This window comes from Nomascus leucogenys, chromosome 8 (assembly GCF_006542625.1).
Source record: "Nomascus leucogenys isolate Asia chromosome 8, Asia_NLE_v1, whole genome shotgun sequence".
Taxonomy (NCBI): domain Eukaryota; kingdom Metazoa; phylum Chordata; class Mammalia; order Primates; family Hylobatidae; genus Nomascus; species Nomascus leucogenys.
Window position 1 is genome coordinate 22,930,696 of NC_044388.1, and position 25,799 is coordinate 22,956,494.

The 25,799-nt window shown below is 37.5% G+C and overlaps 1 protein-coding gene across 5 annotated transcripts in view; it reads right to left on the minus strand.

Annotated features, from left to right (window-relative positions):
* The window catches only part of TBC1D5 (TBC1 domain family member 5), a 581,319-nt gene that overhangs the window by 452,663 nt on the left and 102,857 nt on the right, over window positions 1-25,799 (minus strand). For 3 of the 5 annotated variants that reach the window (XM_030816874.1, XM_030816879.1, XM_030816876.1), the window contains one exon: window positions 12,950-13,014. The exons of the other annotated variants lie outside the window; for them this stretch is intronic. The gene's annotated coding sequence lies outside the window, so the exon portion shown is untranslated. The remainder of the gene's footprint in view (window positions 1-12,949; window positions 13,015-25,799) is intronic. 5 annotated transcript variants of the gene reach the window in all.

Sequence of the window (25,799 nt, forward strand, 5' to 3'; positions counted from 1 at the left end):
GGCTGAGGTAGGAGACTCGCTTGAACCTGGGAGGCAGAGGTTGCAGTGAGCCGAGACCATGCCATTGCACTCCAGCCTGGGCAACAAGAGCAAAGCTCCATCTCAATCAATCAGTCAATAAAACTAGAGAAAACTGGAGGGCATGGTGAGTGAAGTTCAACAGAATTTGATAATGAAGTGAATAAAGATGATGAATGAAAAAAGAAAAATCAAAAATGAAATCTTAAATTTCTAGCTTATGCAGTGGGTTATATGATGATACTAAAAAAGGGAGGTGTCTGGGGAGGGATTAGAACTTATATTGTAAAGTGACTTTGACATCTCAAAGTGAAAATGGATAGCAGATGGGCAGACATAAATCCTGATCTCAGAAGACAAGTGTTGACTAGAGATGTCACTCTTAGAATAAATGTAATACAGATGATACTTTAAGCCTCAAATGTGTTTAAAGATCTAGAACAAATAGAGTTTAAAAGAAGAGAGAATGGAATTTTAAAAGAAGAGGCCTAAAACATGCTGATGTTAGAAGTCAAGCAGAGAAGGAAGAACTAATGGAGAAGACTAAGAAGAAATAACCTGAAGAATGTGATGTTTACAGAAGCCAAGAAGGAAAAGTATACTTAGATGAAGGCATGATCAGCAATGCTGAATGATATTAAGAGGAAAAGCAAGATGAAGATGGGGGGAAAAAAGATCCATTAGAATTAGCAACTTGGAAGTCTCAATAGCAACTTTAGTTGGTACCTGTTTGGACAACTGAGAAACCAGAGTGGAGTGCTATCCTATAAGGACTAACAATGGGAGATGAGAAAACGAAGATGAAAAGGTAGCAAAGTAGAGATAAGTCCTTCAAAAAAGCTGCCTGTAAAAAGAAAGTGAAATATTATGGAGGATTCTATGTTATAATGCCTATAAAATGCTAAGAATAACGCATTATCTCAAGTAGTTCTATCTTTTCTACCATTGATTGTTCTCACTAAACATTATTCATCCACACTAACTTCAGGAACAATGCAAGGATGCCCAATACTACTCTATTCTGAATATATTTGTTGATGAAATTAGGCTAGAGAACACTGAAAATATTAAGAAATAAGAATTGAAAAGAAGGCAGGGCACAGTGGCTCACCCCTAATCCTAGCACACTGGGAGGCCAAGCGAGTAGACTGCTTGAGTGCAGTAGTTGGAGACCAGCCTGGGTAACATGATGAAACGCCTTATCTACGAAAAATAAAAAAAATTAGCTGGGTGTGGTGGTGTGTGCCTGTAGTCCCAGCTACTTGGAAGGCTGAGATGGGAGAATCACTTGAGCCCAAGGGGTCTAGGCTACAGTATGCCATGATTGTGCCACTGTACTCCAGCCTGGGTGACAGACTGAGACACTGTCTCAAAAAAAAAAAAAAAAAAAAAAGAATTGAAAAGAAGAAATAAAACGAGTAGAGGCTAGGCGCGGTGGCTCACACCTGTAACCCCAGCATTTTGGAGGCCGAGGCAGGTGGGTCACTGGAGGTCAGGAGTTCAAGACCAGCCTGGCCAACATAGAGAAACCCCATCTCTACTTAAAAAATACAAAAATTAGTCAGGCGTGGTGGAATGCGCCTGTAATCCCAGCTACTCGGGAGGCTGAGGCAGGAGAATACCTTGAACCTGGGAGGTGGAGGTAGCAGTGAGCCAAGATCGCACCATTTCACTCAAGCCTGGGTGTTAAGAGTGACACGCTATCTAAAAAAAAAAAAAAAAAAAAAAAAAAAAAACTAGTAGAGAAAATAATTATACATAGAAGAACTAGAAAAGAAGAAATAAAACTATTTTCAGATGACCTGAGGGAATACCTGGGAAATCCTAGAAAACTGAAAATAAAACTCAAGAAACAAAAGAATTCAGTAAGGTAGCAGGATACAAAATGAACACGAAAAAAAAGTCACACTTCTATATGCAAGTAACAATTAGAATACGTAAGGGATGACAAAGCCCCCGTTTTTTTCTTCTTTTTTTTTTTTATTATACTTTAAGTTCTAGGGTACATGTGCACAATGTGCAAGTTTGTTACATAGGCATACATGTGCCATGTTGGTTTGCTGCACCCATCAACAAGTCATTTACATTACATATTTCTCCTAATGATATCCATCCCCCAACCCCCACCCCACAACAGACCCTGGTGCGTGATGTTCCCCTTCCTGTGTCTAAGTGTTCTCATTGTTCAATTCCCACCTATGAGTGAGAACATGCAGTGTTTGGTTTTCTGTCCTTGTGATAGTTTCTTGAGAATGATGGTTTCCAGCTTCATCCATGTCCCAGCAAAGGACATGAACTCATCATTGTTTATGGCTGCATAGTATTCCATGGTGTATATGGGCCACATTTTCTTAATCCAGTCTATCATTGATGGACATTTGGGTTGGTTCCAAGTCTTTGCTATTGTGAACAGTGCCGCAATAAACATACGTGTCTATGTTTCTTTATAGTAGCATGATTTACAATCCTTTGCGTATATACCCAGTAATGAGATTGCTGGGTCAAATGGTATTTCTAGTTTTAGATCCTTAAGGAATTGCCACACTGCCTTCCGCAATGGTTGAACTAATTTATACTCCCATCAACACTGTAAAAGCGTTCCTATTTCTCCACATCCTCTCCAGCATCTGTTGTTTCCTGACTTTTAAATGATCGCCATTCTAACTGGCATGAGATGGTATCTCACTGTGGTTTTGACTTGCATTTCTCTGATGACCAGTGATGATGAGTATTTTTTCATGTTTCTGTTGGCTGCATAAATGTCTTCTTTTCAGAAGTGTCTGTTCATATCCTTTGCCCACTTTTTGATGGGGTTGTTTGGTTTTCTCTTGTAAATTTGTTTAAGTTCTTTGTAGATTCTGGATATTAGCTCTTTGTCAGATGGGTGGAATGCAAAAATTTTCTCTCATTCTGTAGGTTGCCTGTTCACTCTGATGGTAGTTTCTTTTGCCATGCAGAAACTCTTTAGTTTAATTAGATCCCATTTGTCAATTCTGGCTTTTGTTGCCATTGCTTTTGGTGTTTCAGTCATGAAGTCCTTGACCATACCTATGTCCTGAATGGTATTCCCTAGGTTTTTTTTTAGAGTTTTTATGGTTTTCGGTCTAACATTCAACTGTTTAATCAATCTTCAATTAACTTTTGTGTGAGGGGTAAGGAAGGGATCCAGTTTCAGCTTTACACATATGGCTAGTCAGATTTCTCAGCACCATTTATTAAATAAAGAATCCTATCCCCATTTCTTGTTTTTGTCAGGTTTGTCAAAGATCAGATGGTTGTAGATAAGTAGTGTTATTTCTGAGGCCTCTGTTATGTTCCATTGATCTACGTCTCTGTTGTGGTACCAGTACCATGCTGTTTTGGTTACTGTAGCCTTGTAGTATAGTTTGAAGTCAGGTAGCATGATGCCTCCAGCTTTGTTCTTTTGGCTTAGGACTGACTTGGCGATGTGGGCTCTTTTTTGGTTCCATATGAACTTTAAAGTAGTTTCTGCCAATTCTGTGAAGAAAGTCATTGGTAGCTTGATGGGGATGGTATTGAATCTATAAATTACCTTGGGCAGTATGACCATTTTCATAATATTGATTCCTCTTATCCATGAGCATAGAATGTTCCTCCATTTGTTTCTGTCCTCTTTTATTTTGTTGAGCAGTGGTTTGTAGTTCTCCTTGAAGAGGTCCTTCACATCCCTTGTAAGTTGGATTCCTAGGTATTTTATTCCCTTGGTAGGAATTGTGAATGGGAGTTCACTCATGATTTGGCTCTCTGTTTGTCTGTTAGTGGTGTATAGGAATGCCTGTGACTTTTGCACATTGATTTTGTATCCTGAGACTTTGCTGAAGTTGCTTATCAGCTTAAGGAGATTTTGGGCCGAGATGATGGGGTATTCTAAATATACAATCATGTCATCTGCAAACAGGGACAATTTGACTTCCTCTTTTCCTAACTGAATACCCTTTATTTCTTTCTCTTGCCTGATTGTCCTGGCCAGAATTTCCAACACTATGTTGAATAGGAGTGGTGAGAGATGGCATCCTTGTCTTCTACCGGTTTTCAAAGGGAATGCTTCCAGTTTTTGCCCATTCAATATGATATTGGCTGTGAGTCTGTCATAAATACCTCTTATTATTTTGAGATACGTTCCATCAATACCTAGTTTATTGAGAGTTTTTAGCATGAAGGGCTATTGAATTCTGTTTAAGGCTTTTTCTGCATCTATTGAGATAATCATGTGGTTTTTGTTGTTAGTTCTGTTTATGTGATGAATTACTTTTATTGACTTGTGTATGTTGAACCAGCCTTGCATCCCAGGGATGAAGCTGACCCGATAGTGGTGGATAAACTTTTTGATATGCTGCTGGATTCGGTTTGCCAGTATTTTACTGAGGATTTTTGCATCGATGATCATCAGGGATATTGGTCTAAAATTCTATTTTTTTTTGCTATGTCTCTGCCAGGCATTGGTAACAGAATGATGCCGGCCTCGTAAAATGAGTTAGGGAGGATTCCCTCTTTTCTATTGATTGGAATACTTTCAGAAGGAATGGTACCAGCTCCTCTTTGTGCCTCTGGTAGAATTCGGCTGTGAATCCGTCTGGTCCTGGACTTTTTTTTGGTGGTAGTCTATTAATTATTGCCTCAATTTCAGAGCCTGTTATTGTTCTATTCAGAGATTCAACTTCTTCCTCATTTGGTCTTAGGAGGCTGTATGTGTCCAGGAATTTATCCATTTCTTCTAGATTTTCTAGTTGCTTTGCGTAGAGGTATTTATAGTATTCTCTGATGGTAGTTTGTATTTCTTGGGATCAGTGATAATATCCCCTTTATCACTTTTGACTGTGTCTATTTGATTCTTCTCGCTTTTCTTCTTTATTAGTCTTGGTAGCGGTCTATCAATTTTGTTGATCTTTTCAAAAAACCATCTCCTGGATTCATTGAATTTTTTGAAGTGTTTTTTGTGTCTCTATCTCCTTCAGTTCTTCTCTGATCTTAGTTATTTCTTGCCTTCTGGTAGCTTTTGAATTTGTTTGCTCTTGCTTCTCTAGTTCTTTTAATTGTGATGTCAGCATGTCGATTTCAGATCTTTCCTGCTTTCTCTTGTGGGCATTTAGAGCTATAAATTTCCCTCTACACACTGCTTTAAATGTGTCCCAGAGATTCTCGTACGTTGTGTCTTTGTTCTCATTGGTTTCAAAGAACATCTTTATTTCTGCCTTCATTTCATTATTTACCCAGTAGTCACTTAGGAGCAAACTGTTCAGTTTCCATGTAGTTGTGCGGTTTTGAGTGAGTTTCTTAATCCTGAGTTCTAATTTGATTGCACTGTGGTCTGAGAGACAGTTTGTTGTGATTTACGTTCTTTTACATTTGCTGAGGAGTGCTTTACTTCCAATTATGTGGTCAATTTTAGAATAAGTGCAATGTGGCGCTTAGAAGAATATATATTTTGTTGAGTTGGGGTGGAGACTTCTGTAGATGTCTATTAGGTCCAATTGGTGCAGAGCTGAGTTCTAGTCCTGGATATCTTTGTTAACCTTCTGTCTTGTTGATCTGTCTAATATTGACAGTGGAATGTTAAAGTCTCCCATTATGATTGTGTGGATGTCTAAGTCTCTGTAGGTCTCTAAGGACTTGCTTTTTGAAACTGGGTGCTCCTGTATTGGGTGCATATATATTTAGGATAGTTAGCTCTTCTTGTTGAATTGATCCCTTTACCATTATGTAATGGCCTTCTTTGTCTCTTTGGATCTTTATTGGTTTATAGTCTGTTTTATCAGAGACTAGGATTGCAACCCCTGCCTTTTTTTGCCTTCCATTTGCTTGGTAGGTCTTCCTCCATCCCATTATTTTTAGCCTATGTGTGTCTCTGCATGTGAGAGGGGTCTCCTGAATACAGTCCAGTGATGGGTTCTTGACTCTTTATCCAATTTGCCAGTCTGTGTCTTTTAATTGGGGCATTTAGCCCATTTACATTTAAGGTTAATATTGTTATGTGTGAATTTGATCCTGTCATTATGATGTTCAGTGGTTATTTTGCCCATTAATTGATGCAGTTTCTTCATAGCATTGATGGTTTTTACAATTTGGCAGGTTTTTGCAGTGGCTCGTACCGCTGTTTCTTTCCATGTTTACTACTTCCTTCAGGAGCTCTTGTAAGGCAGGCCTGGTGGTGACAAAATCTCTCAGCACTTAGTTGTGAAGGATTTTATTTCTCCTTCACTTATGAAGCTTAGTTTGGCTGGATATGAAATTCTGGGTTGAAAATTCTTTAAGAATGTTGAATATTGGCTCCCGCTCTCTTCTGGCTTGTAGGGTTTCTGCCTAGAGATCTGCTGTTAGTCTGATAGGCTTCCCTTTGTGGGTAACTTGACGTTTCTGTCTGACTGCCCTTAATATTTTTTCCTTCATTTCAACCTTGATGAATCTGACAATTATGCGTCTTGGGGTTGCTCTTCTCGAGAATTTTTCCAAGGAGTATCTTTGTGGTGTTCTCTGTATTTCCTGAATTTGATTGTTGGCCTGCCTTGCTAGGTTGGGGAAGTTCTCCTGGATAACATCCTGAAGACTGCTTTACAACTTGGGTCCATTCTACACGTCAGCTTCAGGTACACCAATCAAACATAGATTTGGTCTTTGCAGACAGTCCCATATTTCTTGGGGGCTTCATTTGCTTCTTTTTACTCTTTTTTTCTCTAAACTTGTCTTTTTGCTTTATTTCACTAATTTGATCTTTAATCACTGATACCCTTTCTTCCACTTGATCAAATCGGCTACCGAAGCTTGTGCATGCATCACGAAGTTCTCGTGCCATGGTTTTCAGCTCTATCAGGTCATTTAAGGTCTTCTCTACGCTGTTTATTCTAGTTAGCCATTCGTCTAACCTTTTTTCAAGGTTTTTAGCTTCCTTGCGATGTGTTAGAACATGCTCCTTTAGCTCAAAGAAGTTTGTCATTACTGACCTTCTGAAGCCTACTTCTGTCAACTCATCAAAGTCTTCCTCCGTACAGCTTTATTCTGTTGCTGGCAAAGAGCTGTGATGTTTTGGAGGAGAACAGGCGCTCCAGTTTTTAGAACTTTCAGCTTTTCTGCTCTGGTTTCTCCCCATCTTTGTGGTTTTATCTACCTTTGGTCTTTGATGTTGGTGACCTGCAGATGGGGTTTTGGTGTAGATGTCCTTTTTGTTGGTGTCGATGCTATTCCTCTCTGTTTGTTAGTTTTCCTTCTAACAGTCAGGTCCCTTAGCTGCAGGTCTGTTGGAGTTTGCTGGAGGTCCACTCCAGACCCTGTTTGCCTGCGTATCACCAGCGGAGGCTGCAGAACAGCAAATATTGCTGCCTGATCCTTCCCCTGGAAGCTTCATCCCAGAGGGGCACCCACCTGTATGAGGTGTCTGTCGGCCCATACTGGGAGATGTCTCCCAGTTAGGCTACATGGGGGTCAGGGACCCACTTGAGTAGGCAGTCTGTCCATTCTCAGAGCTTAAACGCTGTGCTGGGAGAACCACTGCTCTCTTCAGAGCTGTCAGACAGGGACGTTTAAGTCTGCAGAAGTTTCTGCTGCCTTTTCTTCAGCTATGCCCTCCCCACAGAGGTGGAGTCTATACAGGCAGTAGACCTTGCTGAGCTGCAGTGGGCTCCACCCAGTTCAAGCTTCCCGGCTGCTTTGTTTTCCTACTTAAGCCTCAGCAATGGTGGACGCCCCTCCCCCAGCCAGGCTGCAGCCTCGTTAGATCTCAGACTGCTGTGCAGTGCTAGCAGTGACCAAGGCTCCATGGGCGTGGGACCTGCTGAGCCAGGAATGGGAGAGAATCTCCTGGTCTGCTGGTTGCTAAGGCCGTGGGAAAAGCACAGTATTTGGGTGGGAGTGTCCCGTTTTTCCAGGTATAGTCTGTCACGGCTTCCCTTGGCTAAGAAAGGGAAATCCTCGACCCCTTGCACTTTCCAGTTGAGGCGATGCCCCGCCTTGCTTCAGCTCACCCTCCATGGGCTGCACCCACTGTCCAACCAGTCCCAATGAGATGAACCAGGTACCTCAGTTGGAAATGCAGATATCACCCATCTTCTGCATTGATCACACTGGGAGCTGCAGACCGGAGCTGTTCCTATTCGCCATCTTGGAACGGAACTTTTTTCAGAAAGCCCCTTTTTAATAGTAATTTTAAAAAGTAAAATATTTAGGAATAAACAGAAATGTTCAAAACCTACATAAAGAAAAATAAACATTCTTAAAACATAGAAAAGTAGGACTGTACAACTGAAAAGAAATACCCTGTCCTTGGTTAGAACATCTCAACATTAATAGGTCACAAACTTAGAAATCATAAAGCTTTTTATGGAGTTAGACAAGTTGATACTGAAGTTCAAATGGAAAAAGTTCAAGAAAAACTGGGAAACACTGAAAATAAATAGATATGAGGGGACTATCTCATTAACACATACTACAGGCATTAAAAGGTACTATAAAGCTGCTATAATGAAAACAGTGTAGGACTGCTACATTGAACAGGCAGAACAGTGCAAATGAACAGAAAATCCAGAAATAAATTCCACTACAGATAGAAATCTAGTATCTGTAAAGGCAATATAACAAATCATTAGCACAGTTATAGTCATTTTAAACAATAGACGAGAAAAAAAGATAAAATTCAACGTTTCTCACATCATACATAAAAATAAACTGCAAATAGATCAGAGATCTAATCGTAAGAAAGCTACAAGTACTTTTTAAAAGTGCAGGGAGCAGGAGAGAGGGATTCCTCCTATAAACTAAGCATTCATAAAAGAAAAGGCTTTCTCAATAGAACTGAAGTACAGACATAAAATTTTGCAGGACAAAAATACATCAGAAGCAACATCAAAAAACAGGTAACGAACTGAATGGAAACATTTGCAACATATATCACAGGATAAATGCCTAATATCCCTACAAAGAACTCCTAAAACTGAGGGGGGAAAGCCCAAATATCCTATGGAAAGTGGCTCTTAAACATATGAAAAGACATTCAACTCTGCACCTAAAAGATGAATGCAAATTAAATGTACCCAAAATTCCATTTCTCACCTATCACTTGGCAAAAATGCAAGTTTCACCATGCACTCTGTTTGCAAGGCTGTAGGGAAGCAGGCACTCTCATATACTGCAGCAGGGAAGGCAAAATGTTACAGCCCCCATGCAGGGAACTGGGCAATATTCTAATAAAACTATGTAAGTATTTGCCCTTTGAACCTTTTCGCTGTTGTTGTCAGCAACAAAGTCTCACTCTGTCACCCAGATTGGAGTATAATAGCTCACTGCAGCCTTGAACTCCTGGGCTCAGGGGATCCTCTCAAGTAGCTGGGATTACAGGGGCAAGCCACTGCACCGGGCTTAGTATTTGCCCCTTCAACCAGCAATCCCATTTCTAGGAATTTGCCGTGAAGATACACCTGTAAAACTATGAAAATAAGTATCATTGCAGCATATTTGTAATTGTAAAATAGTGGAAACTACTTAAATGCGCAAGCATAAGAGATTGGTTGAATAAACTACGGCACACACAAAGTAGTAAGCACCTGCAAAAACGAATGAGGAAAATCTCTACAAACTTATATGAGGTAATTTCCAAGAGATACTGATATATGAAAAAAGTGAACTGCAAAAGAACATATACGCTACTTTTTAGGTAAAAACAAGAAAAATAAGAAAACATAAATATCTCTGCGTTATCTTTATAAAAATGAGTAAAGCCCAGAAAACAATACAATTGGTTTCCTACAAAGTATGGGGTGGAATGGGGAGGAAGGAGTGACAATTTTCTGAGTATACCTTTTTGTACAGTTTTATTTTTTGGAAAAGTAAATAATTTCCTATATATTCAAAAAATTAAATCGACAAGGATGTAAAGAAAGGGAGCACAAAAGCTGAACGAAAACTAATACAAGTGAACTATATTTCAAATTAATATCATAACCACACTCAAGGAATAATAAAGAAAGAACTAAGTAATTATGAGAACTGTATTTGGTTACATACCCACAGGAATTAGTACAAAAAGGAGGGAGAACTTAAAACAAATTTCAAACTTTTTTTGGTATGTTTGTTTCTTATATGATTAACCAATCTTGAAACTGTTTTAGATCTATTATTTAGTTGAACAAAAAAGTAAATGTGTTGATACTGCTGGAAGCCAAGGTTCTCACTGTGAAAGACGGACATATAAATATGAGAAGCAAGCAAGAAAGAAACCTGCGTGGACGGATTAGAATTAGAGAAACTGGTGTATCTCTAAATTAAAAAAAAATGCAGATGTATGTGTCCATGTATGTTTCAATATGCATTTGTGTATATATGTATAAATGTAGATGCATGTGTATACATAAGGCTTATATATTTCCTACCTCTGTCCTCTAAAAGGGCCTAAAAGCCAAGACCCAGTAGCAATCAACACACTAGTGCCAAGATCTTGTTCGCTAATATTATTCCCCACTAAAAACAATCAGAGCTCCTCAGAGAAATGGCTGCTTCCAAAGCTGGGGCAGAACAGGTAAAAGATAATCCTGCAACAACTTCTTTTGTCAGAAATTAAGGAAGCACTGAAATATGTGATGGAGGACTGTCATGCACTTCAACTAACCAAACCTGGGCAATTTGAGTAGCAAAAGCTCTATGACTTCTAAAGCTGTTTGGTCTTCCCAATCTTACCTTTTGAAATTCTGTCCCATAACTGTCCTTTCCTCTGTTTCCCCTAACCGGAGACATCTATCACTACAGTTGTGTCCGTCTCTAGCACTCCATGATATAGTATTCTGGCCAGCTTTTTTTTTTTTTTTAAACAAATCCATAAGGAAAATTCTATGTTCTGGATTCTAGCTCTTGTACATTTATCAGAATGTACTATGCTCACTCCAATAAGCAACTAGAGGGCAGACTGTATATTTTTCACTATTGTTTGCCCAAGGCCAAGTACAAAGCCTATTCTTTATTCGCAATTTGGTAAACATTTATTCAACCGAAATGTTTAATTTATTCCATTGCTCATGGTTTTCCTCTTTCCAGCAAACACTAAGAACAGTCAATTTTCTCCCTTTCATTCATCCATCAAATCTGATTGGGATAAGTTCTATGCTCACTTTCTAATTAAACAGTCACCAACCTTTTTGGCACCAGGGACTGGCTTTGTGAAAGACAGTTTTTCCATGAATGGGGAGGGAGCTGGGGAGAGATGGTTTTGAAATCAAACTGTTACACCTCAGATCATCAGGCATTAGATTCTCATAAGGAATGAGCAACACGGATCCCTCGCATACACAATTCATAACAGGGTTTGCACACCCATGAGAATCTAATGCTGCTGCTGATCCTACTCACCATTCACCTCTTGCTGTGTGGCCCCATTCCTAACAGGCCATGGACCAGTCCCAGGCCATGACCAGGGGATTGGGGACCCCTGTTCTAAATGACTTCTCAGTTACTCCAATCCTCAAAAATGTCTGCATGTTTAGCCCCTTCAGTACACAAGAGTCTTATCAGTACCATTTATGTGTAGCAATATTAGAAAGTATGTTTTATGTGGCAAAACATCACAATTTCAGAAGTTGTCCATATCTATTATTTTGAGTAAGATAAACAAATGTGGGAAGAAGTCAGTTTGTGCACATGTTAAAGGAAAAAAATTAATATTTTTTTTTCTCAAAATAAAAAAGGATGCTATAGTCAAGTAAATTTGGGAAATACTGAACTGAACTAAGTTACACCAGGTTCTCAGGTCTTTTAATACATCAACATATAATGGGATTCTCTCATGGGAAACAAAGTATTCAGTGCTTTCCGGATTTATATGACCATAGGATCTTTACACTCCAAGCATCTCCTGGAAAAAATATACCATAGAACACACTTTGGAAATGTTTACTACACTATGACTGGCAGAAAACATCTTAAGTATCTGTGAACATAAGAAGATACTGCCATGGCCAAAAGAAAACACCTGGTTAATACTACCAAGGTGACATGAAGCTTTCTACATAATATACAAAGTAGCTACTGATTCAAATTGCAATTGCTTAAAGACCAAAAGCCTATGAGCTCTAAATTAACTATCTGTCTACTCCTGGGCCCCCACTAAAACTCTGGTGTGAGTTTCCACTTCCTCTCCCAATTCTTGAACTACAGATAACCAACTCCACCATGAGCACCCCACAATTAAAACACACATACACACAGAGAAAATGAGAGGTCTGAATTATGGCAGTGCTTCTCAGAGTTTAATCTTCATATGAATGACCTAGAAATTTTGATGAAACACAGATTCTGATTTAGTAGGTATGGGGTTAGGCCTGAGATTCTGCGTATCTAGGAAGCTCTCAGGTAACACCAGTACTGTCTATGTACAGACCATAGTTTGGATAGTAAGTGTATAATGCATATCAGGACAAAATGTTGAGGCCTCTAACTCATATCCAATGGCTATGTCTTTCAAACTACTTTCCAAAGATTTAATTCTTCCATCGGAAAACAATTAACTTCCATTAACACAGCAACTGTACACAAAAACTGAAGATACACTTAAATCCCTATTATCTGCTGATGATTATGTTTTACTAGAAATGGCAGTTTCCTGTAGAGAGCCATAAAAGTACAATTATCTAAAATCATTTGTAGTCTAAATCTTTGTTCTACCTGTCTTTCCAAAAACCCATACCAACACAGAAACACAGTGACTTTCATGGCAGCCAGGAACTGTCTCCAATTTTACTGACTTACAAGGCTGCAATTGTAGGCCCTGCCCCCAACCAAAAAAGACATGTATAAAGCCAGCATCTTTCTCAATGATTTACCGAAAGCAGCAGCTCATTTTAATAAAACCATCCCGAAACATAAAATTGATTAAACCAACTGCTGTGTTGGGCATACACAACAGCTCATCAAAATCATTCAAGAATTTTATTCTTACAGATTTTCTTTCAGGCTTTGAGAATTTTTCTCCCATTCCAAACTTTTATCTTGATACCGATATCACTGAAATAAAGAAAAAAAAAGGATCTTTAAATCTATGAAATAGTTTTTAAATACAAAGTAGATCAATTCAAGAAAATATTTTAATAAACTGATTCATATACAACTTAATGTACATACTAAAGCTAATAACCACTTTTCTAGAATGTATTTTGTGTAACAAAATTAAGGGTTTATACTTCTTATACCTCTTATGATGTCAAACACTGTGTGGCTTTTCCTAGGCACAGCACTGTCATTTAGCAAAGTATTACAAAATTACACAAGACATATTACCCTCATTCCTTAACAAGGAAAACTGTAAAATTAGATACTAATTCTCTTTATGTTTCTTGATATTAAACACTGAGATTTTATTTCACTAAAACACAAAGATGCTTATTTCTTTGCATGTTACATGATGCCTTTATTTGACTTTTTATAATTAAGTAATTTTAGAGTATTTTTGTCACAACGAAGGACAAAGATAAGCCAACTGTTTAGATTCCTCTCCTTTATGTTGTGTCTTTGATCACTAACAATGCTGCATGAACAGCCAACAGAAGGCTGACATTTCATAAAATATGCAGTGATAAAAACTAATACTGTAGCATCTGGGAGTGATATATAAAATGCAGAAATACACCTAATAACTATGATCTTAAATTACAAGTTACTAAAAGCTAAATAAAAGGCATACCTAAGAACAAAAAAATAGCAAGATTACAAAAGGCTTTCTTTTACTTCTATTTCTAAAAACAAAGTTTTTAAAATAATTTAAGTCTATTAGACTTTTCCTACTACTCTACAACTTAAAAACCCATTACTTTCTAAGAACAGGGTATCTGTACTATATACACCTCTCAACAACTGAAGAACATGTTACAAAACCACCAATGAAAGACCCTGTTCAAAATGCAGAGAAGTTTTTCTTCTCAGATACTTAAAAATGTTAAAACTGCTAATGAAGTAAAACAACACATAACTTTTATGACAAGATGCCAGAGAGAACGTCTAAAATAAAATTTAAAGTCCATAATAATCTAAACAAATATACTCTTAATACCAGTATTAATACATCCTTTCACAATCTAAGCCTTAAAGTCCTTGGTAAACCACCAGAAGCAAGTAAAATGTGCTCAAATATGTTTAAGTAATTTTACCTTTACTACTAAACATTTGTTTTTTAATAGTAAGAAGCAGGGAAGTCACACAATAAAGACAATCCGAGAGCAAACATTTGAATTTATCTTCATAGCATTTGGTTTAATATTCCACCTATATCCATCAAAATCACAGTCCAGCAGAAGTGTCCTATTTTTTTTTTAATATGTGTGCTAAAGGGAAATGAAAAAACAAAGGCCATATTCAGCAGTTCAAGAACTCTGAATTACACTTTGACTAAAGAAAATATACATGTAAGTATGTAGGGGGCAAGTGTCCTTGTGCTTATAATTCGCATCTGAATTCAGGGATTTTACTACTTAGGGCATACCCACTGCCTCTTATTCTTACCATGGTTTTTTATGTCACTTAATGGAGATAAATATTCTCTTCCCTTCTCATATTTACATCAACGATACTTAATTTTTTTAACGCTGTTAAAATAGGTTCAACACCCATCTCAACTTCACTCTTCATCTCCAACTGGACAAAGAATGGCATTACAAGACTGAGAATACAGAAGGCATATTTACATTCATAATTTTCCTAACTATAACATTTATGTAAATTATGTTTTTATATTTGCAAATACAATAATTTTTAGTTTCACTGTATATTTTGCCATTTTTTCAACATTAACTTTCTGTTTTTTTTTTTTTGAGCAGAGTCTCGCTCTGTCGCCCAGGCTGGAGTGCAGTGGCGCAATCTCAGCTCACTGCAAGCTCCGCCTCCCGGGTTCACGCCGTTCTCCTGCCTCAGCCTCCCAAGCAGCTGGGACTACAGGTGCCCATTACTACACCCGGCTAATTTTTTGTATTTTTAGTAGAGACGGGGTTTCACTGTGTTAGCCAGGATGGTCTCCATCTCCTGACCTCATGATCCACCCACCTCAGCCTCCCAAAGTGCTGGGATTACAGGCGTGAGCCACCGCGCCCGGCCTCAACATTAACTTTCTATGGTTATTACAACCTCAAAAAATCATGCCTATGAAGTACATGACATTGTTCAAGCCACTAGATAAAAACACCTGAAGCAAAAAAATAACATATCTAAGCATAACATATCTACTCTTAATCTAATCTTATTCTCCTACAGAAGACAGCTTTAGTATATTAACTAAAAATTCCTAATTGAGTTTAGAAAATCTTCCTTTTGGAATTATTTTCATTATCTTTTAACTATTTCACATGAGTTTACGTATCACATAAATGACATAAAATTTACTATAATTATTTTAATGTCGGGCACCTATTAATCATTCTTTCCATTATGTTGTCTACTGAATTTACCCAGATATATATAGCATTATGTGTATTTAGAAGAAAATAATTAAGTTGGACCATTTGAAGACCTACACTTTCAAGAATAATTTACCCTATCAAAATTTATTTGTGAAGTAAGAAAAATTATAAATACCAATGACAGCAGAGGGGAAAAAAGAAGGCAATTTTCTAGGTTTTCTGATTGTCAAGAAAAATGACAAACCACATTCTTCAACTATAACTAAGTAGGTAATTATGAAATTAGCTGTAGAGCATCTTTCTCTCTCTTCCAGAATATAAAGTCCATGAAAGCTGAGTCCATACCTTTCTTGTTTAACTTTTTAATCAGTGGTGCTTGAGTGTAGGCAACCAATTAAGATTTATGTGAAAAAAATAAGTGGGCATTTGTAATGAACTGTACATGGCTAAGAGAGATTCAAAGAAATGTAACATGGTCCCTGCTTTCTTAACACTTAAAATCCAGTCAGCAACATAGGACCTAGACCCAAGTAAAAAACAAAAGCAAGTAATAGTACAAAATACTAAACAGGAAGTGCTTTGTGAGTAGCAATAAAGCAAAACAGGAATTCAGAAGATGGTGAAATCACAGTAGAACCACCGCAGAAAGACTTCACAGAGGGGGCAAGACAAGAGCTGCAAGTTGGAAAAAAGTACGTTAAGCTTTAGGTGGACAAAACAACAAAAGTAGGAAGGCCATCATAGAGTAAAATGCAGAAAAGACATAAAACACTCAGAAATGAAGAAGGATATGCCGATGTAAAAATATTTTCAGTATGTTGGGACCATCCTGACAAAAATGAAAGCATTTTGTTACTGGCCAGTGGAGGAAAAAACTAGGACAAATTTATGAGAGAACCTCAAATAGCAGGCTGGAAAGTCAAAATTTCAATCTTTAGGCAAAGTGGGGCCAATGAAGGTTCCTAAGCAGGAGATTGTCTGGGTAAAAGCAATGCTTTAGGAAGATTAATCTGACAGCAATGCATAGGACAGATTTGAGGACAGCAGGGATACAAATTAAGAGACTTCTAAAATATTCCAGGAATAAGGCTGCAGAGGAGTCATCTAGGCTTTTGAGAATGGTATAGAACTGGCAGGAGCAAAAACTACTAAGACAATACATTGACTAATGAGATATAATGGGTAAGAGAGAACAAGACTAGGAATTCTTAGATCTAAGATAAAGAGCCTAAAGCATAACAGGAGGGAACAAAGAATGGCTGGATCTGACTGGAGCGCACAGATCAGTGGCAAGACGATTCCGGTTCCAGACATTCACTGTGAGGGGACAGAGAGATGGAAACATAAAAATGAGGTTAAATGTAGGGCTATACATTTTACAGTTCTCTGTGAATATGTAATAGTTTAAAATCTTGAAAAGGAAGGGAAGAATAAAGAGCAGAGATTGAAAATTATACTACACTAACAAAATCTATAAATACACCTGAGGAAATTAACTAAAGTCAAATAAAATGGAATGACTATATAAGATAGTTCCAGTATAGAAGGAATAACTCAGAAAAGGAGAACACAGGCCCATAAAGAGAGTGCTTGCAAAAACTTTACCCAACATTGTTAAACAAGCAGGGTCTTTGAATGTACTGCAAGGAAGAATAATTTTTAAATATTCTGGGTTTTCTTTTTTGAGAGAGAGAGAGAGAGGCTATGTTAGGATATAAACGAGAGACAAAAACTAAATATCTGAGGAAACAAAAACTTTTAAACATATAATTTCTTATTGTTTTGTTTCACTAAAAGAAAAAGCTAGGACATTTTCCTTTTAAAAAGTCTTCAGTCCATACAGCATGCAAAGTAAATGCCCATACAAGATTAAAAGAAAAACACTTTCATGTGCTTTTTTATGCTTTATATATCAATTATATTCACTTTCATATTTTTTCACATCTGCATTAGCTCTTACTACTACTCCCTCAAGTTTAGGCCAGTATCCATATAAACCATACACTGTATTTTTATATTTCTTAAATGCTATAAAATATTACAATGAGAAAAAAATCTAACAAGTATTGTACCTATTTTTAAAAATACACACACTCAGCTGGGCGTGGCGGCTCACGCCTATAATCCCAGCACTTTGGAAGGCTAAGGAGGGTGGATTACCTGATACTAGGAGTTTGAGACCAGCCTGGCCAACATGGCGAAACCCCTTCTCTACTAAAAATACAAAAAATTAGCCAGGTGTGGAGGTGGATGCCTGTAATCCCAGCTACTTCGGAGGCCAGGCAGGGGAATTGCTAGAACCCAGGAGGTGGAGGCTGCAGTGAAGCCAAGATCACGCCACTGCACTCCAGCCTGGGCAACAAGAGTGAAACTCTGTCTTAGGAAAAAAAAAAAAAAAAAAAAATACACACACCCAATTTGCATAGTGGAGCCTACAGAAGAACATAGAATTCACAGGGAAAACAGAAATCAGGAAAAGTCCCCACCCCCTCCCCCGACTTCACCATGGGCCTAAAACAGAAAATAACAACATAAACTTCAAGAAAGGAGACCCAACATGAAACATAAATTTAAATGTAAAATAAGGCTTTAGAAAAACGTTTTCCAGAGTGTAACTTTATCTGAAGAACCCTGGGAATGGTTTAATTGTATCAAGATTTAGAATTCCAATGGAAAGGTTAAAGCTTTATAATGTATAATCTTTACCATCATACGCAAAGAAGAGAGATGCTCATTCATCAGCACAAGGAATTGTTAGGATAACTTATATGAATGTACTCACTGTACGTGGGTGTCTAACTCCACTAAAAGATATTTAAGCTAACCAATAAGTCAGATGTGTTCTTAAAAATGCTAAGTGGTTGTTTATGTGTGTTAGATTTTCTGTATGGCATGTTAATATACTTTTCCTGTATGATATAGTGAACTCAGTGATAATAAATATGTGGTGTGTCTGCCGCCTACATTTTCACTGACAGCACGTGGAGTGTAAAACTGGCATTGTAAACTGAAAAGAAAGAAATTAACTTTAGAGGTATGTAGCATTAGTTTTATCTTACGCATTACTAAATCTAAATGCAGATGGATTATTAAATTAAGGACACAAGTGTGTATATATTAGCAAGTATCAAATATCTATTTAGCTTATTAAAATAAAATATAGAACAGAAAATCATCAATTGGTCTTTTTTTAGGCTGTCCAAAGAACAAGTTAATCCATTTGAATACAAATCATATTCTGTGCTTTGGGGAAATTCCAGACTACAAATTTAAGTTGAAGAGTAGACATAAATGGTAATTTAGCCATTAGATACACATAAAATACATAATTGTTGTCTTTGATTAATGTAGTATAATCTAACAAACAAAAAATTTCAAAAAAATGAAATTAAAACATTCAAATACTTTATTAAAAGGCAGCTGTACTAGTAGAATTATTTGTTTCTGTAACAGCTGTTTAAATAAATGTAATGCCCAGTTAATTCTTTAGTATAAAATAAAGTCTAAAGGTAGAGGGAGAAAAAAAGTCTGTCTTAATTCCTCTTCTTCACCTGTAACAGCGTAAGGACAGAGTAAAGCACAAGCAGCAACACAAATTTAGATGCTACAAACTCAGGACTCACTAGTTACTTTACTACTAAACACTGAGGAATATGAGAAAAATAAGCTTTAGTGAGAAAGAAGTTAAACAGTGATGTAAGCAGTCATATTACAAAACATGTGGCACCTTTATACATAAATAATAGGCCCCCAAAAGAAGCTAAGAACAGCCTTGAGTGGACAGGCAACAAGAAAATGGGGACCTGGGTCCTACAATCACAAGGAACTGAATTTTGCCAAAAAACTGAATACACAGGAAACGGATTTTCTGACATTTGAACTTTAGCATGCTACATCTCATACTGGACTTCTGACCTACAGAACTGTAGAATTAAAAACTTGTGTTGTTTTAAACCATTAAATTTGTGATAATTTGTACAGAAATTACAAAAAACTAATACATGAGCACTAAAAATAAGGCAGGATGACAGGCAAACAGAGGAACTGTACCAAGAAAACTGGGCTCATGATCACCCTACTCAGCACAATACCCACACACAACTAACTAGCACATGTTTTTGACACGAAATCAGTTTCCCCAATACAGAATGCAAACTTTTACCTTAAGAGGAGGAAGTTTTCAACCAAGTCATTTTTCAGTTGTTAACTAATTTCCTAAAAAGAATTAAACTCCATAAGCAAGCTGCAAATACAGGCATACCTACTTTTATTGAGCTTTGCTTTATTGTGCTTTGCAGATACTGCATTTTTTTACAAATGTATGTTTGTGGTAACCCTGTGTTGAGCAAGTCTATCATATATAAGTGTGATACAATATTTTTTCCAACAGCATGTGCTCACTTTATGTCTCTATGTCACATTATCATAATTCTCACAATATTTCAAATTTTTAAATTATTATCATATCTGCTATGGTGAACTGTGATCAGTGGCCTTTGATGTTACTATCATAATTATGTTGGGGCAGCACAAACCACACCCAGTGAGGCAGATAACTTAATCAATGAATGTGTTCTGACTGCTCCACAGATCAGCCATTCTGCCATCTCTCCCCTTCTCTTCTCAGGCCTCCCTATTCCCTGAGATATGACAATACTGAAATCAGGTCAGTTAATGGCCTTACAACGGCCTCTTAGTGTTCAATTGAAAGAAAGAGTCGTATGCCTCTCATTTGAAATAAAAAGCTACTTTTATTGAGAGCCAAGACAGGCCAAAAGTTAGGACTCCCAGGCTGGGCACGGTGGCTTACGCCTGTAATCCCAGCACTTTGGGAGGCCGAGATGGGTGGATCACGAGGTCAGGAGATCGAGACCATCCTGGCTAACATGGTGAAACCCCGTCTCTACTAAAAATACAAAAAAAAAAAAAAATTAGCCGGGTGTGGTGGCGGGCGTCTGTAGTCCCAGCTACTCAGGAGGATGAGGCAGGAGAATGGTGTGAACCCAGGAGGCGGAGCTTGCAGTGAGCCGAGATGTCGCCACTGCACTCTAGCCTGGGTGACTGAGTGAGACTCCGTCTCAAAAAAAAAAAAAAAGTTAGGCCTCCTGAACCAAAAAGCCAAGTTGCAAATGCAAAGGAAAAGTTCTAAAGAAAATTAAAAGTGCTATTCCAATGAACACATGAATGTTAAGAAAGTAAAATAGCCTTAGTGCCAATATGAAGAAAGCGTGTGTGGTCTAAACAGAACATCGAAACAGCCACAACATCCCCTTAAACCAAAGTCTAATCCAGGGAAAGGCCCTAATTCTCTTCAATTCCATGAAGATAAGAGACAGTAGTGAGAAAGCTGCAGAAGAAAAGTTAGAAGCCAGCAGACATTGATTCCTACGGTTTAAAAAAAGAAGCCTTCTCTATAACATTAAAGTGCAAAGTGAAGGAAGTACTTATATAGTAACTGCAACAAGTTACCCAGAATAGTTAAGATAACTGATGAAGGTGGCTACATTAAGTAACAGATATTCAACGTAGACGAAACAATATACAGTATCTTCTTTCAATGTATTAGAAGAAGATGCCATTTAGGACTTTCATAGCTAGACAGGAGAAATCAGTGCCTGGCTTCAAAGCTTCAAAGGACAGGTTGACTATCCTGTTATGGTCTAATGCAGTTGGTGACTTTAAAGCCAATGTTGATTGACCATTTGGTAAATCTTAGGGCCCTTAAGAGTTATGCTAAGTCTACTCTGTGCTCTAGAAAAGGAACAACAAATGCCTGGATGACAGCACATCTGTCTGCAGTGTGGTTTACTGAATATTTTAAGCCCACTGTGGACCTACTGCTCAGAAAAAAAGATCCCTTTCAAAATACTGCTGCTCATTGACACTGTGCCTGGCCACCCAAGAGCTCTGGTGAAGATGTACAAGGAGATTAACGTTGCTTTCATGCTTGCTAATATAATATCCATTCTGCAGCCCATGGGTCAAGAAGTAATTCTGACTTTCAAGACTTATTATTTAAAAAATACATTTTTTAAAGCTATTGCTGCCATAAACAGTGATTATTCTGATGAATCTGGGCAAAGTCAATTGAAACCTTCTGGAAAGGATTCATCATTCTAAATCCCACAAAAAATATTATCATGATTCACGGGAGGAAGTCAAAATATCAATATTAACAGGAGTTTGGAAAAAGATTATTTGAACCCTCACAGATGACTTGAAGGAGTTTTCAATATTTCTGTGAAGAACTGCAGGCAGGGTGGAAACAGCCACAAAACAAGAATTAGAAGTGGAACCTGAAGGTAAGACTTTAATTGCTGAAATTTTATGATAAAGTGTGACTGGATTAGAAGTTGTTTCTTATGGATGAGCAAAAAAGTAGTTTCTTGAGATGGAACCTGCTCATTGTAAAGATGCTGTGAACACTGTTGAAATGACAACAAAGGATTTAGAATATTCCATAAAATCAGTTGATAAAGCAGTAGCAGAGTTTGAGAGAACTAAACTCAATTTTGAAAGATGTAGTTCTATTGTGGGTAAAATGCTATCAAGCCTAATCACATGCTACAGAGAAACCTTTCATGAAAGGAAGAGTCAACCGATATGGCAAACTGTACTGCTGTCTTATTTTAAGAAATTACTACAGATGAGCCAACCTTCCGCAACCAACACCCTGATCAGTCAGCAGCCATCCACACTGACTGACCCACGACCGGCAAAAAGATTACAACTCACTAAAGGCTGAGATGATTGTTCACATTTTTTAGCATGAAGGTTTTTTTTTTTTTAATTAAGGTATGTACGTTGTTTTTTAGACATAATGCTATTATACATTTATATACCATAATATAGTGTAAACATGATTTTTATATGCACTGAGAAACCAAAAAATTCATGTGACTCACTTTATTTTGATCTTTGCTTTACTGTGGTGGCCTGGAACTGAACCTGCAATCTCTCTGAGGTATGCCTATAGTGATAATACACCCTTTTTCCCCAACAATTATAACTTTATTCCAAGTATTAACATAATTAATTTCTTTTATTCTATCTATATTCTTTCTTTCCTTCTTCCTAATGACATGTTTCACCATCTGCAATAACAATTCAAAAAGAAACAAAATAAGAAAAGGTTTAATACACCTTCCTGAAATATCCATTATCTAAGCATTTAAAAAACTACTCACCCGGCCGGGCAGGGTGACCCATGCCTGTAATCCCAGCACTTCTGGAGGCCAAGGCAAGCGGATCACCTGAGGTCAGGAGTTCGAGACCAGCCTGGCCAACATGGTGTAATCTCGTCTCTACTAAAAAATACAAAAATTAGCTAGGTGTGGTGGTGCATGCCTATAAACCCCAGCTATTTGGGAGGCTAAGGCAGGAGAATTGCTGGAACCTGGGAGGCAGAGGTTGCAGTAAGCCAAGATCACACCATTGCACTACAGCCCGCTCCGACAACAGTGAGACTCTGTCTCAAAAAAAAAAAAAAAAAAAAAAACAACTACTCACCCTAATTTAGGTCAGAGAATATGTTTCCACAGAACAGGTAAATGTTCTACTTAGGCTAAAACTTAAGACTCTCCTTTAAGATGAAAAAAAATAATAATAATGCTGTTAATCATTGAGAAAACAGAGCTAAGGATGTGGAAGCAAGCAGCATTTTATCTTTCAATCCAAGTTACTCTTAAAGAGGTCAGCATTTTGTTATGCTTAAGAGAGTGTAGAATAATATACTTTGGATTAGAATCATTCCCACACTAAATATAAATGCTTTTTTAAAAATTCAGTATAGTTCTCAATACATTTAATTTAAAAATTAATTATAAAATTATAAATACTACAGGAATTGATATCAATCAACAACATATTATTAGATATGGCCCAACCTCTCTAGGAGCTCCAAATTTCGTGTTTTACTATTCCTGGGAATAGTTAATATTATTTCACACAATTCAAGAGTCACTGAATCCTGATTCCAAAGCAGTTTAATATTTTAGTCAAAATATGAATATGAAAAGGTGCTCAACATAACTGATCATCAGGGAAATGCATATCAAAACTACAATATGGTATCATCTCACCACAGGTAAAATGGCTTATAGTTATTGCCAAAAGACAGGCAATAACAAATGCTTGTGAGGATATGGAGTAAGGGAGCATTTCTACACTGTTAGTGGGAATGTAAATTAGTACAACCACTATGGAGAACAGTTTGGAGATTCCTCCAAAAAAACTAAAAATTGAGCTACTATATGAGCCAGCAATCCCACTGCTGGGTATATGCCCAAAAGAGAGGAAATCAGTATATCAAAGAGGTATCTGCACTCCCATGTTTGTTACAACACTGTTCATGACAGCCAAGATTTGGAAGTAACCTAAGTTTCCACCAACAGATGAATGAATAAAGAAAATGTGGTACATATAAACAATGGAGTACTATTCAGCCACAAAAAAAGAATAAGATCCTATCATTTGCAATAACATGGATGGAACTGGAGGTCATTATGTTAAATGAAATAAGTCAGGCAGAGAAAGACAAATATCACATGTTCTCACTTATTTGTGGGATCTAAAAATCAAAACAATTGAACCCATGGAGATAGAAAGTAGAAGAATGGTTACCAGAGGCTGGGAAGAGTAGCAGGAAGAAATGGAGGGGAGGTGGGGATGGCTAATGGGTAAAAAAGAAAAAAAAGTTAGAAAAAATGAGTAAGACTGAGTATTTGATAGCACAACAGAGTGATTACAGTCAATAATAATTTAATTGTACTTTTAAAAATACTTAAAAGAATAGTTGGATTGTTAACACAAATGACACATATCTGAGGGGATGGATACCCAATTTCCATGATGTGATTATTACACATTCCATGCCTATATCAAAATGTCTCATGTACCCTATAGATACTGACTATGTACCCCTAAAAATTAAATATTAAAACATTTTTTAAAAAGAAATGAATCTGCTATCAAATACAATTAAACACAAAAATTAAGTAACAGTTAAAATTAGGATTAAAGTAAAATGATACTTGTAGATTATATGCTTTTTATATGTGGATATAGAAATTAAAAAATCACAAAAATAGTTCAATACTATAAACTAAATCTACAACTTTCAGCAGCTTTCTTACTTTTAACAATGATCAAGTAGAAAATGTAAGTCAAGGATGACTCCACTGTTTCTGACTGTGCTAATAGAAAGATGGATCTGCTATCAACAGAGATGGGGAAGACTACAGGTGAAATATGTTTGGAAGAGAAAGAACAGGAGGTCAGTTTTTAGTATGTTGAGTTTGAGATGACAATCAGATAGCTAAAAGTAGGTGTCAAACACATTAAATGGATCATAAGCCTGGAGTTCAGGTAAGAGAGCTAAGTTAATCACTTTGGTATTTAAAGACATAACATTGATGAAATCACCAAGGCAATAAATGTAGATAGAACAATTAAAAGGTCAAGGCTGGGTGCGGTGGCTCACGCCTGTAATCCCACCACTTTGGGAGGCCAAGGCAGGTGGATCACGTGAGGTCAGGGGTTTGAAACCGTCCTGGCCAACATGGCGAAACCCCATCTCTACTAAAAATACAAAATTAGCCAGGCAAGGTGGCACATGGCTGTAATCCCAGCCACTTGAGAGGGTGAGGCAGAATTGCTTGAACCTGGGAGGCGGAGGTTGCAGTGAGCCAAAATCGTGCCATTGCACTCCAGCCTGGGCAACAAGAGAAAAAAAAAAAATTAAAAGGTCAAATGACTGAGTGTTGACACTATCCTAATGAAAAGGTAAAGAAGAATAGAATGAATTCAGGGTACTGGTGCAGGCTTCTGTCCTAACTGTGATGAGTTTAAGATGGAATGGGAGGAGAGGAATTGGAAAGACCAAGTATAAACAATTCCTCAGAAGTTTTACTGCCAAAATGAAGACAGAAATGGAACAAAAGCTGGGAGGGCAAGTGAGACTTTTTAAAGAATGTTTTGGCTGGACACGGTGACTCATGCCTGTAATCCCAGCACTTTGGGAGGCCAAGGCAGGCAGATCACTTGAGGTCAGGGGTTCAAGATCAGCCTGGCCAACATGGTGAAACCCCATCTCCACTAAAAATACACAAATTAGCTGGGTGTGGTGGTGGGCACCTGTAATCCCAGCTACTTGAGAGGCTGAGGCAGGAGAATCGCTGGGACCCGGGAGGCAGAGGTTGCAGTGAATTTCGCCACCGTACTCTAGCCTGGGTGATAGAACGAAACTCCTTATCAAGAAAAAAAAAGAATGTTTTTAAGATGGGGGAAAAAAAACAGCATATAAGCATATTGATGGGAAAGATCCAGTAATGAGAGGAAAGTTAATGAAGCAGAAGAGAATATTTCTGATCCTGTGACTCCCCTATCCCTATGAGACACTTTTAT